The sequence below is a fragment of the Penaeus japonicus genome, unplaced genomic scaffold, assembly GCF_977035675.1.
Source record: "Penaeus japonicus unplaced genomic scaffold, GWHDUDI00000001_assembly GWHDUDI00000018, whole genome shotgun sequence".
NCBI lineage: Eukaryota > Metazoa > Arthropoda > Malacostraca > Decapoda > Penaeidae > Penaeus > Penaeus japonicus.
Window position 1 is genome coordinate 14113699 of NW_028234420.1, and position 15000 is coordinate 14128698.

At 46.1% G+C, this 15000-nt stretch overlaps 1 protein-coding gene across 3 annotated transcripts in view; it reads right to left on the reverse strand.

Annotated features, from left to right (window-relative positions):
• Window positions 1–15000, reverse strand: part of LOC122257423 (uncharacterized) — a 43650-nt gene that overhangs the window by 23024 nt on the left and 5626 nt on the right. The window contains exon 1 of one of the 3 annotated variants that reach the window (XM_043022702.2): window positions 14849–15000. This exon is cut by the window's right edge and continues 80 nt beyond it. The exons of the other annotated variants lie outside the window; for them this stretch is intronic. The gene's annotated coding sequence lies outside the window, so the exon portion shown is untranslated. The remainder of the gene's footprint in view (window positions 1–14848) is intronic. 3 annotated transcript variants of the gene reach the window in all.

The following is a 15000-nucleotide window of genomic DNA, read 5'->3' on the forward strand; positions in this document are numbered from 1 at the left end:
CGCACACGCACCGTCAATCAAGCGTGTTGCCATCTTACGCACACAACGCCACCCAAGTGTGCCACCGCTATCATCGTTATAGAAGGCGCCTCAGTCCGCCCTACGAGGGAATTACAGGCCCAGCCGTGCCCGACCCAGAGCCGAAGTCTGGGATTCCAGTGAAGAGCATCAGACGTAAAGGCACCGATACGACACACAGACCATCACCTGCAGACGTACCGCTGACAACGAAGAAAACAAGGTCATACCGAAATAACAACCGTAAAGGTTATCACCAGCACCGAGGTGCACGCCCACGTCGCGATGGAAATGCCTGGTTACCCTCTGCAGATGCCTGTTACCAATGCCTTCGCTCTGGACACATAGCTCGCGATTGCAGAGATAGACCTTACTGCCCTTATCATCAGAACGTTGGTCACAAGTGGTATGAGTGCCGCACATTCCCTGACCTCGTACGGCAAACAAAGAATGAGTTGTACAAGAGACGCGAACAGTCTTCAGTTGCCACTAATTTTTTAGATGCTCATCCACTAGATTAATTCGATCCCTTGAATACATTGCCTGCATAGCTACGGTCAAGACACGTAATGACGTGCCCTCTTGCGGTGCCCCTCTCTTGTACACACAGGTAATTGGAAAGAATGTATACAGTTTTATTGACACTGATTGTGCCATCAGCCTTGTTCCTGCAGTTACTTTAGTTATTCTTGGAATTTGTACTCCCAGCCGAGCATGGCTTCGTTGTAACTCAGTTCTCACATCATCTAGTGTGCATGATTTAATATATAGTTGACTCAAGGTTTCCCTGCGTGCCCGCTGTCGTACCAGCCACGCCTGTTGATGTTTATGCTGATTCCTGGCACGCAAAGATGATTGCGCCGTTGCCACCGTCACACGAGGACCCAGTCTCCTCAACAGCTGGTTTCCCCGCGTGCCCGCTGTGTACAGCCACGCTGTCGATGTTTTTGCTGAATTCTGGCACGCAAACGCTGATTGCGCGTTGCACCGTCACACGAGGACCAGTCCTCCAGGTATCCCGAGTGCGCTGTTCGTACCAGCCACGCCTGTCGATGTTATTGCTGATGGACTTGCAGCGCAAAGATGATTGCGGGCCGTTGCCACCGACCACACGAGGACACCATCTCCTCAAGGTTTCCCCCGTGCCCGCTGTCGTACCAGCCACCCTGTCGATGTTTTGCTGATTCTGGCACGCAAGATGATTGCGCCGTGCCGCCGTCACACGAGGACGCAGTCTCCTCAAGGTTCCTCCTGCGTGCCGCGTGTCATACCAGCCACGACTGTCGATGCTTTTGGCTGATTCCAGGTCAACGCAAGATGATTGCGCCGTTGCCGCCGTCACCGAACGAGGACGCAGTCTCCCTCAAGTTTCCTTCCCGCGTGCCCGTCTGTCGCGATACCAACCACGCCTGTCGAAGTTATTGCTGATTCCCTGGCAACGCCAAGATGATTTGCGCCAGTTCCCGCCGTCACACGAGGACCCATGTCTCCTCAAGGTTCGCGTTCCCCCGTGCCCGCAGGCGTACCAGCCACGCCTGTCGATGTTTTATTTGCTGATTCCCAGGCAACGCAAGGTGATTGCGCACGTTGCCCGCCGTCACACGAGAACACACAAGTCTCCTCAAGTTTCCCCGCGTGCCCGCTGTCGTACCAGCCACGCCTGTGTTGTTTATGCTTGATTCCTGGCAGCAAAGATGAAATGCGCCGTTGCCCGCCGTCACAACGAGGACGCCGTCTCCTCAAGATTCCCCGCGTGCCCCTGTCGGACCAAGCCACGCCTGTTGTTTGTTTATGGCAGATGTCCTGGCACGCAAAGATGATTGTCGCCGATTTGCCGCCGTCACATACGAGGACCCAGTCTCCTCAAAGGTTTCCCCGCGTGCCCGCTGTCATACCCGCCACGCCTGTCGATGTTTTTGCGATTCCTGGCACGCAAAGATGATTGCCCGTTGCGCCGTCACACGAGGACGCAGTTCTCTCAAGGTTTCCCCGCCGTGCGCTGTCGTACCAGCACGGCCTGTCGATGTTTTTGCTGATCTGGCACGCAAGCTGGATTGCGCCGTTGCCGCCGTCACACGAGGACCAGGTCTCCTCAAGGTTTCCCGCTGCCCGTGTCGTTAAGCCACGCTGTCGATGTTTTGCTGATGCCCGGCACGCAAGGAGATTGCGCCGTTGACGCCGTCACACGAGGACACAGGTTCCTCAGGTTTCCCCGCGTGCCCGCTGTTCGTTCCCGCCACGCCTGTTGTGATTTATGGATTCTGGCACGCAAAGATGCATGCGCCGTTGCGCCGTCACACGAGGGAACGCAGTCTCCTCAAAGTTTCCCGCGGTGCGCTGGACGTACCAGCCACGCCCTGTTTCGAGTTTATGCTGGCATTCCTGGCACGCAAAGATGAACGCGCCGTTGCCGCCGTCACACGAGGACCCAGTCCTCCTCAAGGTTTCCCCGCGTGACCGCTGTCGTACAGCCACGCCTGTCGAGTTTTATGGAAGATTCCGGCCCGCGAAGTTGAACGCGGCCGATGCTCCCGTACTGAGGACCTCCTCTCTCTCTTCCAATCTACCTGGCATCCCTCAGCATCAACTAAGTCTATCCATTTTTCTTATTTTTTTTATCTTTCTCTCACTCTTTCTCCCCCCCCCCTCCATCTCTCCACAGCGCATAGTTTCTGATTCAGTGAATGAGTGAGTGAATAGCTTACGGAGAGTGGGCATCTCTGCACGAGTGAATGAATTATGTAAACCAGAAGGGTATGAATGGGGTATTCGTGGGTATGTTTAATTCAGTGAGGTGTTAATTAGGATGATGGTAGTGATGATAGTAGTGATATCAATAATGATAGTAATGATAATAATGATGATGGTAATAGTAATGATAATGATAATAATGGTAATAATGATAACAGAACAACACCAACAGCAATAATTATGATCATAAATCATAATAACAATGATAGTAATCATCATATCAATAATAATAACAATAATAAACATAACTATAATAACGAATAACGCGGTAATAATGTTACTTTTATCAGAATAAACATTAGAAAAAAAGGAAAATGAAACAGTGAATGATATTTCCTGAGCACACGGCCAAACAGCCTGGAGGAATAGGTACTTGTAGTCGGCTATTACTCGTGGGTCCAAAGTTAGTTTGTGTTTGGGGATCGTTTTTCCTACTCGTGCTGGAGAGTTCACATACACACTCACGCAAACGCAAACATAAACATTCACACATAGACATATACACACGCACGCACACACACACACACACACACACACACACACACACACACACACACACACACACACACACACACACACGCACATAGGCACACACAGTCACATACAAACGTAAACACACACAAACAGACATACATACACTCACTTAAAACCTTAATATGTACCACGTTTCCTTAGATCACTTACATGCAAGATTGGTTCCAGACGGTCCAAACATTATTTAATTTTATTTTTCTCTGCCATTTTGTATCTACACTAAACTACTGAACAAAGAGAACAGCCTATGAACAAACCATAAGAAAAAATGAACATCTGGCGAGATCAAATGAACAAGAGCATTTGATATAAGATCAGATACATAATATATACAAGTGAAAAATAATAATTACGATCCTTAAAAAACTCGTGTGGTAAAATGCAAACATAAAGAAAAGGTAAAAGAAGCACCAGATAAATGCAACGCGCATAAATGGCGAGAGAACATAAACACTAGACGAGTTATCAAGAATAAGTGAATTAAGAACAGCAGCTAAGAAAACACATATATCAGAAGACTGAACGTGAGTGAGTGAGAGAGAGAGAGAGAGAGAGAGAGAGAGAGAGAGAGAGAGAGAGAGAGAGAGAGAGAGAGAGAGAGAGAGAGAGAGAGAGATCTAAGAATCCGTTTTTGCAACACGCCCCTGAAAGAAAGAGAGAGAGAGAGAGAGAGAGAGAGAGAAAGAGACCGACACCGTCCAGACACAAGACAATTATCATGATTCATCCGCGTGTATCACAGTGATAAGATATGTTTATTTATACACATTAGTATGATGAGATAATAGGGTTTTCTTTTCCATCTTTCAAGTTTTTTTGTTTTTTTTTTGGGGGGGGAGATCTCAGTCTCAACGATAAGAGAAGAATGACCTCGCCAGACGCCTAATGCTGCTTGGGTCATCTCCCCTTCCTCTTCCCAGGCGCCCGCGGAAGGAGGCTGCCTCCCTGGCGCCGAAATTCGGTACTTTTATTGATCCCCCTTCATGTGGCGCAGTGGGCGAGGGGCGGCGAGGGGCGGCCAGGGGAGGCAGGCGCTTCGGAGGGGCGTAGCGACGCAGCAGGAGAGGGAGCCTATACAAAGAGACGCTGACACAGGAACACGAGAGAGGTTGCGTGTGGTTACGCCGGCTGGTGCGGAGGAGAGAGACGGACGAGGGGGGGGGGGGTCGTGGCGCTGTAACCAAAGAGGGGAAGGCCCGAAAGGGGAAGTTAGGGGAAGGGGGAAGAGCAGTGGGAGAGGAGATTTTAGAGGCGATGAAGAGGAGGCAGAGAGAGTAGAAGTGAGAGAAGAGGGATGATCAAATAAGTAGATAAGGAGAAACACATTTCGGTACGGAAATGCCAAGTTGTAGCATTAAAAGGCAACGGGAGAGGTGTAGCGACTTGCGAGAATAAAAATGGCCTTTCAAAGGAGCGGCGGGATGGGAGTGGGGAGAGGGGAGGGAGAGGAGAGTAGAGGGGAGATGGGGACTAGATATACAGTTCAAACCAGAGAGGGTAGAGCGCTGTAGCGAATGGGGAACGAGGGGCCAGCCTGACGTGTGTGTCTGAGAGGCTCTCTTGTATAGAAACTTTTCCCCTTCATGTAGGCCACGGTCAAGCAGTACGTCGAGCACTTATCCCTTACAACATTTATCCTTTCGACTCGTCTGCGAGAATGAGGCTCCTGACGCCCGACTCAAGGACTCTTTGGAGGTGCTCGGCCAAGTGACTCCATATTTATGAATGATGAAGGACAAACCTGCTATTGACGAAGCACCAGATTCTCGCGATGAAATCTCTTCACCTCAGACACCTCAGAGCTGATATAATCATGTCACTACAAACGTTTCAAGAGGACGACGTTTGAATGACTTCAAAGAGAACATGTCGCGGAGGTTCTGACATTCTGACAGCATAAACAAAAGACAATAAAAGAAAGTGGAGGAGGAGGAGAATTTTGACCTGCGACATCACGCCTTCTCCCGGGCGGTGTGTAGGAGCATGACATCACGGAAATTGTTTAACAACATGATGACAAAATACACACGACACTTGAGCAGGAAGAGACACGAGGCGGCGCCACCCACACAAATAAGCGGAGAAACGCTGCGGGAAAAAATAACACTAGAGACTAGAGGGAGAGAAGGAAGAGGAGGAGGAGGAGAAGAAGTAGAAGGTGGGGGAAGGGGAGGAGGAGGAGGAAGGGGATAATGAGCTGGAGAAGGAGGAGAATAAAGAGGGAGAGGAGAAGGAGGAGAATAAAGAGGGAGAGGAGGAACAGGAGGAGGATAAAGAGGTAGACGAGGAGGGAGGGGAAATGATGAAGAGTAGAGGAAAGAGAAAAAAAAGAGATGGAGGGAAGGAGGAGAAGGAAATGGGTTAAAGAGGGTGACGGGGGTTTAGCACAAAAAAAAAAAAAAAAAAAAAAAGGGGGGGGGATAGAAAAGGCTAGGAAGAAGAAGTAGACAGAAAAATAAGCGCAGACGAAAAACAGAAAAGGAGGACCATTAAACGAAAATAAAGAGTAGGGTGATAGGAAGGAGAGAGGAAGAAAGAGGAAGGAGAAGAAAAAAAGAGAAAAGAAAACCAAAACGTGGAGGTAGAGTAGCAGAAACAAAAGAGTACGTGGCTAGCATGAAGTAGCATTACCCATTGCCTCGAATCCATAAAAGGTCGTTAGCCACACTATCAGAACGAGGCGAGCCATCATCATTAACGACACAGCACCTTAAAAAGCACCACAAACCTCATTATCTACGACGCTGACATGCAAGACGTCCGGTCCGGCCCGGCCTCCTGAAGGGATCTGTTTACGCATCCAATCTCAGGGTCTTGCGTCTTCGGATTTCGGGCGTATGAGCTGAAGTCTACGAGTTATTTTCCTTTTCGCTTCGTGTCGAGACGTGATAAAGAGGGATAGGAGAGAGTGGGGTGGGGTGGGTTTGGTCTCTTAATCCCTTCCCTCTCCCCCTCCCTCCTCCCCCCTTCTGCTCTGCTTCCCTGCCTCGCACTTATTCCGAAGGTCGTGACGCCCTTTCGTCTAATAACGTCACTATAATCAGGCTATCGATCGAAGGCGGTGGCTACTTCCCAAGCCTCCACGCCCCCTCAGCCATTCTTCACCTTGTATGGAAAAATGCTGCAGGGGATGGGACCGCCGCTAATGGCAGAGGGGGGGGATGGGAGGAAGAGAGAGGGGGAAAGGAGAGGGGGGGGTTAGAGGGGAGAGAGAGAGGGGGGGAGACGGATAGGAGGGAAAATGAGGAGTAGGGAGCGGGGAGCGGGGAGAGAGGATAGTGGGATAAGGGGGAGGGAGAGAAGATAGGGAGGGGAGGGAAAAGGTGGGCGAAGGATGAGAGAGAGAGGAAGAAGTGAGAGGTGAGAGAAAAGGAAGAGGAAGAGGGAGAGGGATGGGAAGAGAGAAAGAGAGAGAGGGAGAGAAGGACAAAGGGAAAAGAGGAGAGAAAAGAAAGAGAAAGAGAGAAGAGAGAGGTAAAAAAAAACTCAAGTCAGGAAGACATCCCATTTCCATATTTCCCCCCAATCCACTCCGCGGGTCACGTCCTCGCCGGACAACGTTGGCGCCACAGCGAGTCTGCGTCATGGTCTTTTCAGAGGTGTCATGGCTCGTGGCCTCGTCCCTTTGTCCTGTGATCTATGGAATCTTAGGTCATCTCATCTCCTGGTGACGGATGGATGATGGATGTCGCTCAGCTGTTTCTAGATACGGGAACTCCTACTTTTTTTTATTTATTTTTTCCTCCTCCTCTTCTTCTTCTACTTCTATCTCCTCTTTCTCTTCCTCTTCTTCGTACTTTCCCTTCCTTCGTCTTCATCTTCGTATTCTCCTAATTCTCCTTCTCCTCTTCTCCTTATCATATTCCTCCTGTTTTTCCCCCTCATCTTTATCATTATTATCACCATTATTCTCCTCCTCCTCCTTCTCCTCCTGTACCATATCCCTTTCATCCTCCTCCTCCTTCTCCTCCTGTACCATATCCCTTTCATCCTCCTCCTCTCTCTCCTCCTCTTGTTCCTCCTCCAGCTCCTCTTCCTCCCCCCCCCCCCCCCCCTTCAGTACAGCTGCACTGAACCATCAATCATCAAGCTTTCAATCTTTACATGAGTCAGAGATATGGGGAACTATGCATCTCTATCCATTTGGGGGAAAAAAAAACAGAAAATATTAATAGTAAATAAATAAACTAAGATTCACTAGAAATAGAAATTGAAGTCAATATCAAAATCAACTTAAAAGAGACGACAGTTACAGAAAAAAATGCAATTTTAACCTCCCTCCAAAAATTTGCTGACCAAATGAATAAAACAAAAAACAAAAAACAAAGAAAAAGCACATCTCTGCGTCGACCGAGGCACACCCAGAGCCCCCTCGTGAAAGTTTGCAAGTCAGATGCATCAGCCCAGCAAATTCCCCAACACAAGTAGCAACTGACACTAATTTCACCCATGATGTCAGCTCGGTCGTCCCGCTCGACCGCAAGGAGCTAGGTACTGAGCCGGCAGTCAGCACCATACACACACGTCAGGGGGGGGGGAGACTTCGCACTCAATCTAACACACTCACTCACTCACTTAGTCGTAGTCACTCATTTGCGATAACTCATCCACTCTCACTCAATCGCGCTCACTCCCATCTAATCAGTCACACTTACTCGCACTTACTTGTATGCATTGTTTTCTTTCAATAGCAATCGACTATTTTTTCCCTTTCTTATTTCTAGTCGTAACTTTTTTTTTCTCTAATTGAATGATTATCAGTGATTTCTTTTAATACGTTTATGAAAATTTTAATTACTACCATGACTAATTATTTCCAATTATATATTCTTCTCTCTTCATAGCAGTGTCGTAATTCGAAATTCTATGAGTGAGTCCGACACCTGTAAAAAGAGTACAGGTGTTTGTCGCTTTTGAAGCTATGTTGGTCACTTACATACCTTCATGCCTCTAGGCCCCCCCCCCTTCCCTCCTGACATCTCCCCCCTACTATTCTCGCTAATACTTTCCCGGATTTAGAAGGTGACGTTTTTATGTATCTATTTATATAATTATTTTCTGTGGCATTATTAAGTACTATCAAGTCTAGAAAATAACGAAAAAAATTCAATATCTTCTTCCTCTATCTTTATTCTCTCTTTTATATCATCGCCCTCGACTTTATCTTCTTCAACCATAAGACCAAACTATATAGTGAATCCAGTCGCACGACACAGCTGGCATCAAAATGGAAGACATGGCGTCATATCAGTAACACAAGAATGCAAAATCGAGGCTTTCTCCCGAGCATCACGTCACCGCTGATAGAGAGATCCTGAGAGACTTGAAGACTCAACTCTTCACTTTGCAAAGAACGGAGATCAGCTGTCTCCTTTCGTAGGCTTCAGGCCAGACTTCAGTGAAATCGAAATCTGTGTTACTTATTTACTTAATCGATTTCAATGGAATGGTGTGTGGCCAAAAACGTAAAGCGGACGGAACGTTTAAATAAAGCACATTGAGTATTTCACATGCTACTGATATCACATATCTTTTATCTCTCTATTTCTTTATCCTTTTGCAAAATAAAGTCATGAGAACACCACTCCCTTGGACGTTTATTGCCCTCTTTTAAATCATTTTCGACACGAAGGCCAAGGAGCAAACAATAAACACAGTTATTTACAATCGCAGCCTCGACACCTCCCCGATTAGGAGGCAATCACTCGGCTGAACGTCAGTGGATCTTCTACACATCGTGAACCCCATAAAAATAATCGACTTCTAATATCCCGCAGTGACCTCTGCTGACCTCTGTGGCCACCGCGATAACAACCTGCTCACGTTACTATCAACGCTCGATACACAAGAAGGGGGTCACTATAACAACACCTCCTTACGGTGACATCATCAGGTGTACGCCGGTTAACGTTATTTGTTATAACGTAAACCGACGGGCACTTTACAGGCATGACGTACACCTTATAGGCATCGCAGTTGTGTGCATGCAAACTGCACTTTCTTATCGTGTAGTTGTACATATCACTGACACCACCATTCCCAAGAGATACACATGAGGTTGCCGTCAGCATCTCTCATACGTATATGACACTAACAGCTGCTCATCATATTAATCAAATTCCAAGTAGTAATGATGTAGTCGCGATACCTTCCCATGCTGCCTTCATCCCCTTTCGAAAAACAAAGACAAAAAAACATAGCACGCTCTTCGGAACACCCGCATGATAGTGAATCTTTCAAAGTATATTTGTAAAAAAAAATCTCCCCTTCCCAACATACACAGGCTGGCCTGGGGCAGCATCAACGAGAAGCTTCCTGGTTTGACTCGTAAATCAGACGGCCAGTGCATGAAGTGTAACGTGATGTCAGGCGAGTACCCCACAGGCAGTCCACGTTGTCAGAGGCAGAACTTGGGGAGTGAATAGAAATAACCACTAACTAATCACCCGAGCTCAATCGTTCCAAGATTCATCAAATCTTGACGAGGCTTTGTTTATAGTGACATGGCGTGTTGTCAGGTCGCTAGGCAACTCTGGCGTGCGTGTTTCAGGCGGGGGGAGAGAGAGGGGATGACTCACCCAGGCAATGTCACTAGTGTAATTACCTCGTGGAAATAGTACAGAGGCCTAATTCCTTTGCTCTTTGTTCTTACTTCGTTGGTACTGCGTCATGACTAAAAATAGTCGACGCTCCTGTAATATATACCTATTAGGTCCCGACAAATAGTCGCCCCATCTTTCTCCCATAAATCATACTTCAACAACATACAGTAAAGTAGAAGTACCCTTTTACCTTCCTAAACAAGAAAAGAAGAATAGAGGCCTCCAACAAATTTGGGTAAAGATAAATAAGTGAATATGGAAAAGGCCATATCTCCCTCACAACCGGTAACATAAATCATGTGACGGGGCCTATGTGTTCGTCAATCGCGTGTGTGTGTTCGCTTTTTGTATCTCCTTTGTGCCGGGCTGTGTGTATATGCCCATGGTTGTTTGAGTGCTACTGCGCTTCGAAGGTCTTAAAAATACCTGAGCATGGGACTTTCGTGCGGGTGTTTACGAGAGTCTATACACAGATTGAGAACGAGCCATATGTGCGTCTGGGTATGCAGGAGCTATAAATGCATGTGAGTGTGTGTGTCCCCGACTCTCTCGTGCGAATGTTGGAATTCTATGCGCATGTGAATGATCAAGAGACTGTTTATTCGCTTTCTCTCTGCCTGTGTGTGTGTGTGTGTGTGTGTGTGTGTGTGTGTGTGTGTGTGTGTGTGTGTGTGTGTGAGAGAGAGAGAGAGAGAGAGAGAGAGAGAGAGAGAGAGAGAGAGAGAGAGAGAGAGAGAGAGAGAGAGAGAGTGTGTGTGTAGGTGTGTGTGTGCGTGTGCGTGTATGTGTGTGCGTGTGTGTCTACGTGCAGGTCGCGTGTGGTGCTTCAGCTCGTCTTCTGAAATATTCAAGAGTCTCTCGCAGTACCTACCTGCCTCCCAGCGTCTTGCGTCGACGCCGCCCTTCTTTGGTCATTCACATCTCCACAATGACCTTCGTATTTACATTCTGACTAAACAAATGTCCGAGTGTTTTGCTGACAGATGTGGAGTCAGTTCTCAGCCTGGTGGGATATTTTTCGCACCTCATTTGTAAATAGGAATGTTTGCCTTGGCAGGAGTTATACTTCTTTAATATGCGAACTGTCTTAGTCTGCATTTAACTATAGACTTTTAGGGAGTTTTTTTTTTCTGAAGGGACAGTTATGAAATGGTCACTCGTGTTACCATTTATACTTACTATCTTATATCATTAATAATATAAAAACGTACACAAAGAAAACAAGGTAGACAAAAATAAACCATACATTAAACTTTCAAGACAAGGTAGAGTAACAGGATGAATAAACCATCTGACAGCAGACTAGAATACTACCACGCCAATAAAAAAAAAAAAAAAAAAAAAACGAATTCATTTACAGTGGAATCCATTAGCGAAACATCAGCTTCTGTATCCGACGGTGTTATTAACACTCCTTACTGAATCATCGCCATTATGTTATGAACGCTATTCTCATTATGTCATTAGTTCGGCCCTCCACCTTAGCGTTAGCAGGATCCTTTAAACGCCAAACGAACACTGATTTGCACATCCATTAAGCCCGCCCATGGGATGCCTCTACACCTGCCCTTCACTGCGTCTCACCCTAAGTCCAACAGATGTTCGGAGAGTCGTGTTAAGAAGGTCTTTCCTACTCATTCTCACCCTCCCCCCCCCCCGCCCTTCCTCCCTCCCATCCCCCTTTGGCAATGTCCCAATGCGTGCTGTAGGGTCACCTCTTTCTTTCTCTATCTCTCCTTTATCCCTCATTTCTCTCTCTTTCTATTTCTATTTCTCTTTCTCTTTCTCTCTCTCTCTCTCTCTCTCTCTCTCTCTCTCCCTCTCCCTCCCTCTCTCTCTCCCTCTCCCTCCCTCTCCCTCTCCCTCTCCCTCTCCCTCCCCCTCCCCTCTCCCCCCCCTCCCCCTCCCCCTCCCCCTATCCCTATCCCTCCTTCTGTCCTCGTTCGTACTGCTATTTTTTATAATTATTACATATCAATTATTAACGTATCTACCTACACGCGACCAAGGTTGCAGTCAAATGAATCCATTGCGTGAAAGCACACTCTCCTGAATACACGTTGATAATTCTTACCTCGAACAAGTTCAGATCAGGTGGTGTGGATGGCTGGAGTCGGAGTTTATGACATGGCATCCACATTTCTCGGAGTTCTAGAAACATTTTATTTCAATTCTTTTCAGTACGGGCAAGTTTTCCTTTGGCTGTCATGCTATGGGTGCTTAGGTCCTTTCTCATTCCTCTGTATATGGATGTGCATTTTGAATTTTAAATGACTTATATACTAACATACTAGCTCCTCGAATACACACACACACACACACACACACACACACACACACACACACACACACACACACACACACACACATACACACTGATATTCAACTTCCCTCTCAGTGACTTCAGACCTAAAATTCCTCTTTTTTCAATCGTCCATGATATGTATGCAGACTCATGGCTAAACCTGCAACATTGCTAAAAGCGGGTGAAATTCCTTTCTGAATTATTGCTAAGGAGAGTTTATGATTTATTATCACTGTACGAAGGGTGTGATTATTCAAGGTTACTTAGATTTCTCTCTCTCTCTCTCTCTCTCTCTCTTATTCCTTCTTCCTCTCACTTCCTTTTCACTCTCTCTCTCTCCCTTTCATTCTCTCTCTCTCACTCACTCACTCACTCACACTCTCTCTCTCTCTCTCTCTCTCTCTCTTATTCCTTCTTCCTCTCACTTCCTTTTCAGTCTCTCTCTCTCTCTCTCTCTCTCTCTCTCTCTCTCTCTCTCTCTCTCTCTCTCTCTCTCTCTCTCTCTCTCTCTCTCTCTCTCTCTCTCTCTCTCTCTCTCTTATTCCTTCTTCCTCTCACTTCCTTTTCAGTCTCTCTCTTTCTCTTTCATTCTCTCTCTCTCACTTACTCACTCACTCACTCTCTCTCTCTCTCTCTCTCTCTCTCTCTCTCTCTCTTTTATTCCTTCTTCCTCTCACTTCCTTTTCACTCTCTCTCTCTCCCTTTCATTCTCTCTCTCTCACTCACTCACTCTCCCTCTCTTATTCCTTCTTCCTCTCACTTCCTTTTCAGTCTCTCTCTTTCTCTTTCCCTCTCACACACTCACTCTCTGTCTCCCTCCCTCCATCTCTCTCTCTCTCTCTCTCTCTCTCTTATTCCTTCTTTCTCTCACTTCCTTTTCACTCTCTCTCTCTCCCTTTCATTCTCACTCACTCACTCACTCACTCACTCTCTCTCTCTCTTTTTCTCTCTCTTATTCCTTCTTCCTCTCACTTCCTTTTCAGTCTCTCTCTCTCTCTCTTTCCCTCTCACTCACTCACTCTCTGTCTCCCTCCCTCCATCTCTCTCTCTCTCTCTCTCTCTCTCTCTCTCTCTCTCTCTCTCTCTCTCTCTTATTCCTTTTTCCTCTCACTTCCTTTTCTCTCTCTCTCTCTCCCTTTCATTCTCACTCACTCTCTCTCTCTCTCTCTCTCTCTCTCTCTCTCTCTCTCTCTCTCTCTCTCTCTCTCTCTCTCTCTCTCTCTCTCTCTCTCTCTCTCTCTCTCTCTCTCTCTCTCTCTCCCTTTTTGGCCTTGTAAATCACCTGGAGGAACTGCTTACTTTGAATTGCTTGTCATGTTCAATAACAGATAAAGAGAGATTTTTTTTTCTCTTTTACTCCTTGCCTTGATTTCCTTTTCGGCATTGTCTCTGTTTTTGTTTGTTTGTTTGTCTGTTTTGGTTTGGTTTGATTTCAATTCATCTATTTCCCCCTCCCCCCCTTTTTTTTTCCTTTCCATGGTTATGTCATATGCCAGTTATTCTGATATGTGGCTTCTTTAGCTTAAATTTTTGTCTTTTGTCTCCACGATTTCTTCTCTTCTCGACGAATCCCCCCCCACCCCCCACCCCGTTGCGAAAGCCCCTTTGTACGGGACCAAGGAAAATATATTGTCATTTATCAAAGATTTTCGTCATTTTACCTTTCCTCTTGTTAAATCTTCTACTGGTCGCGTCTACTCACATCTCGGTAAGATTAAACACATGTGCTCTCTCTCTCCTCTCTTTCTCTTTCTCTCTCTCTCTCTCTCTCTCTCTCGCTCTCTCTCTTACCTTTCTTCCTCTGTTTTTATATTTTCTTTCTCTCTTTCTTTCTTTCTCTTGCTCGCTTGCCCCCTCCCCCCCCCCCCCCCCTCCCCCCCTTCTCCCCACCCCCCCCACCCCCCCCCCCCCCATTTCCCCCCAACCCCTCCATTCCCCCCCATTCTCTCTCTCTCTTCTCTCTCTCTCTCTCTCCTCAACACACACACACACACACACACACACACACCACACACACACACACACACACACCACACACAACACACACACACACACATCACACCAGCTCAATGACTAGAAAAGTATCTGCTGGTGCTTTAATAACAGACGTTTTGTGCTCTCCTAGTCGTCTCATAATTTCAAATATATACATTCACTAAATGGAGTGTTGTTTGAATAACAAAAGAAACATTTCCACATTCATCTGGAAGAAATACAGATTCTGACGAGGAGAAGAGGGAAATATGAGTTTGAGCTTAAGATAGATTGGGGTGGGTTTAAGTATTTAATAGTGGCTACGATCATTGCACTTTCAAGGTTAAAAAATATTTTTAAAAAATAAAAATTGCTTGAAGTCCCATGACACTTTGTGTTTGAGTTTTTGATTCTACTTTGCAGGTAATTTCCATGTCTCTTGTGATTGTGTTGATGAATTTCTCAATGTAGACGGGTTGCCTATGTAAATAATGTTATTACATATACTGTGTGTGCTTGTTTCTTTATTACTATTTATCAATATATAAATATATATATATATATAAATATATATATATATATATATATATGTACACATATATGTATATATATATGTATGTATGTATATATCCATATATATGTGTACATGTATAATTATACATACCTTGGTATCTAATGTAAACACTATCGAAAGCGTAGCGCTGGTGCAGATAAATATATCCAGGTATATTTTCTGACCAGACCAGGAGGAGACCACTCAGCACCGACACAAATCTACTTGACACACACGGATCTACTTGACACGGGAGAATGCAA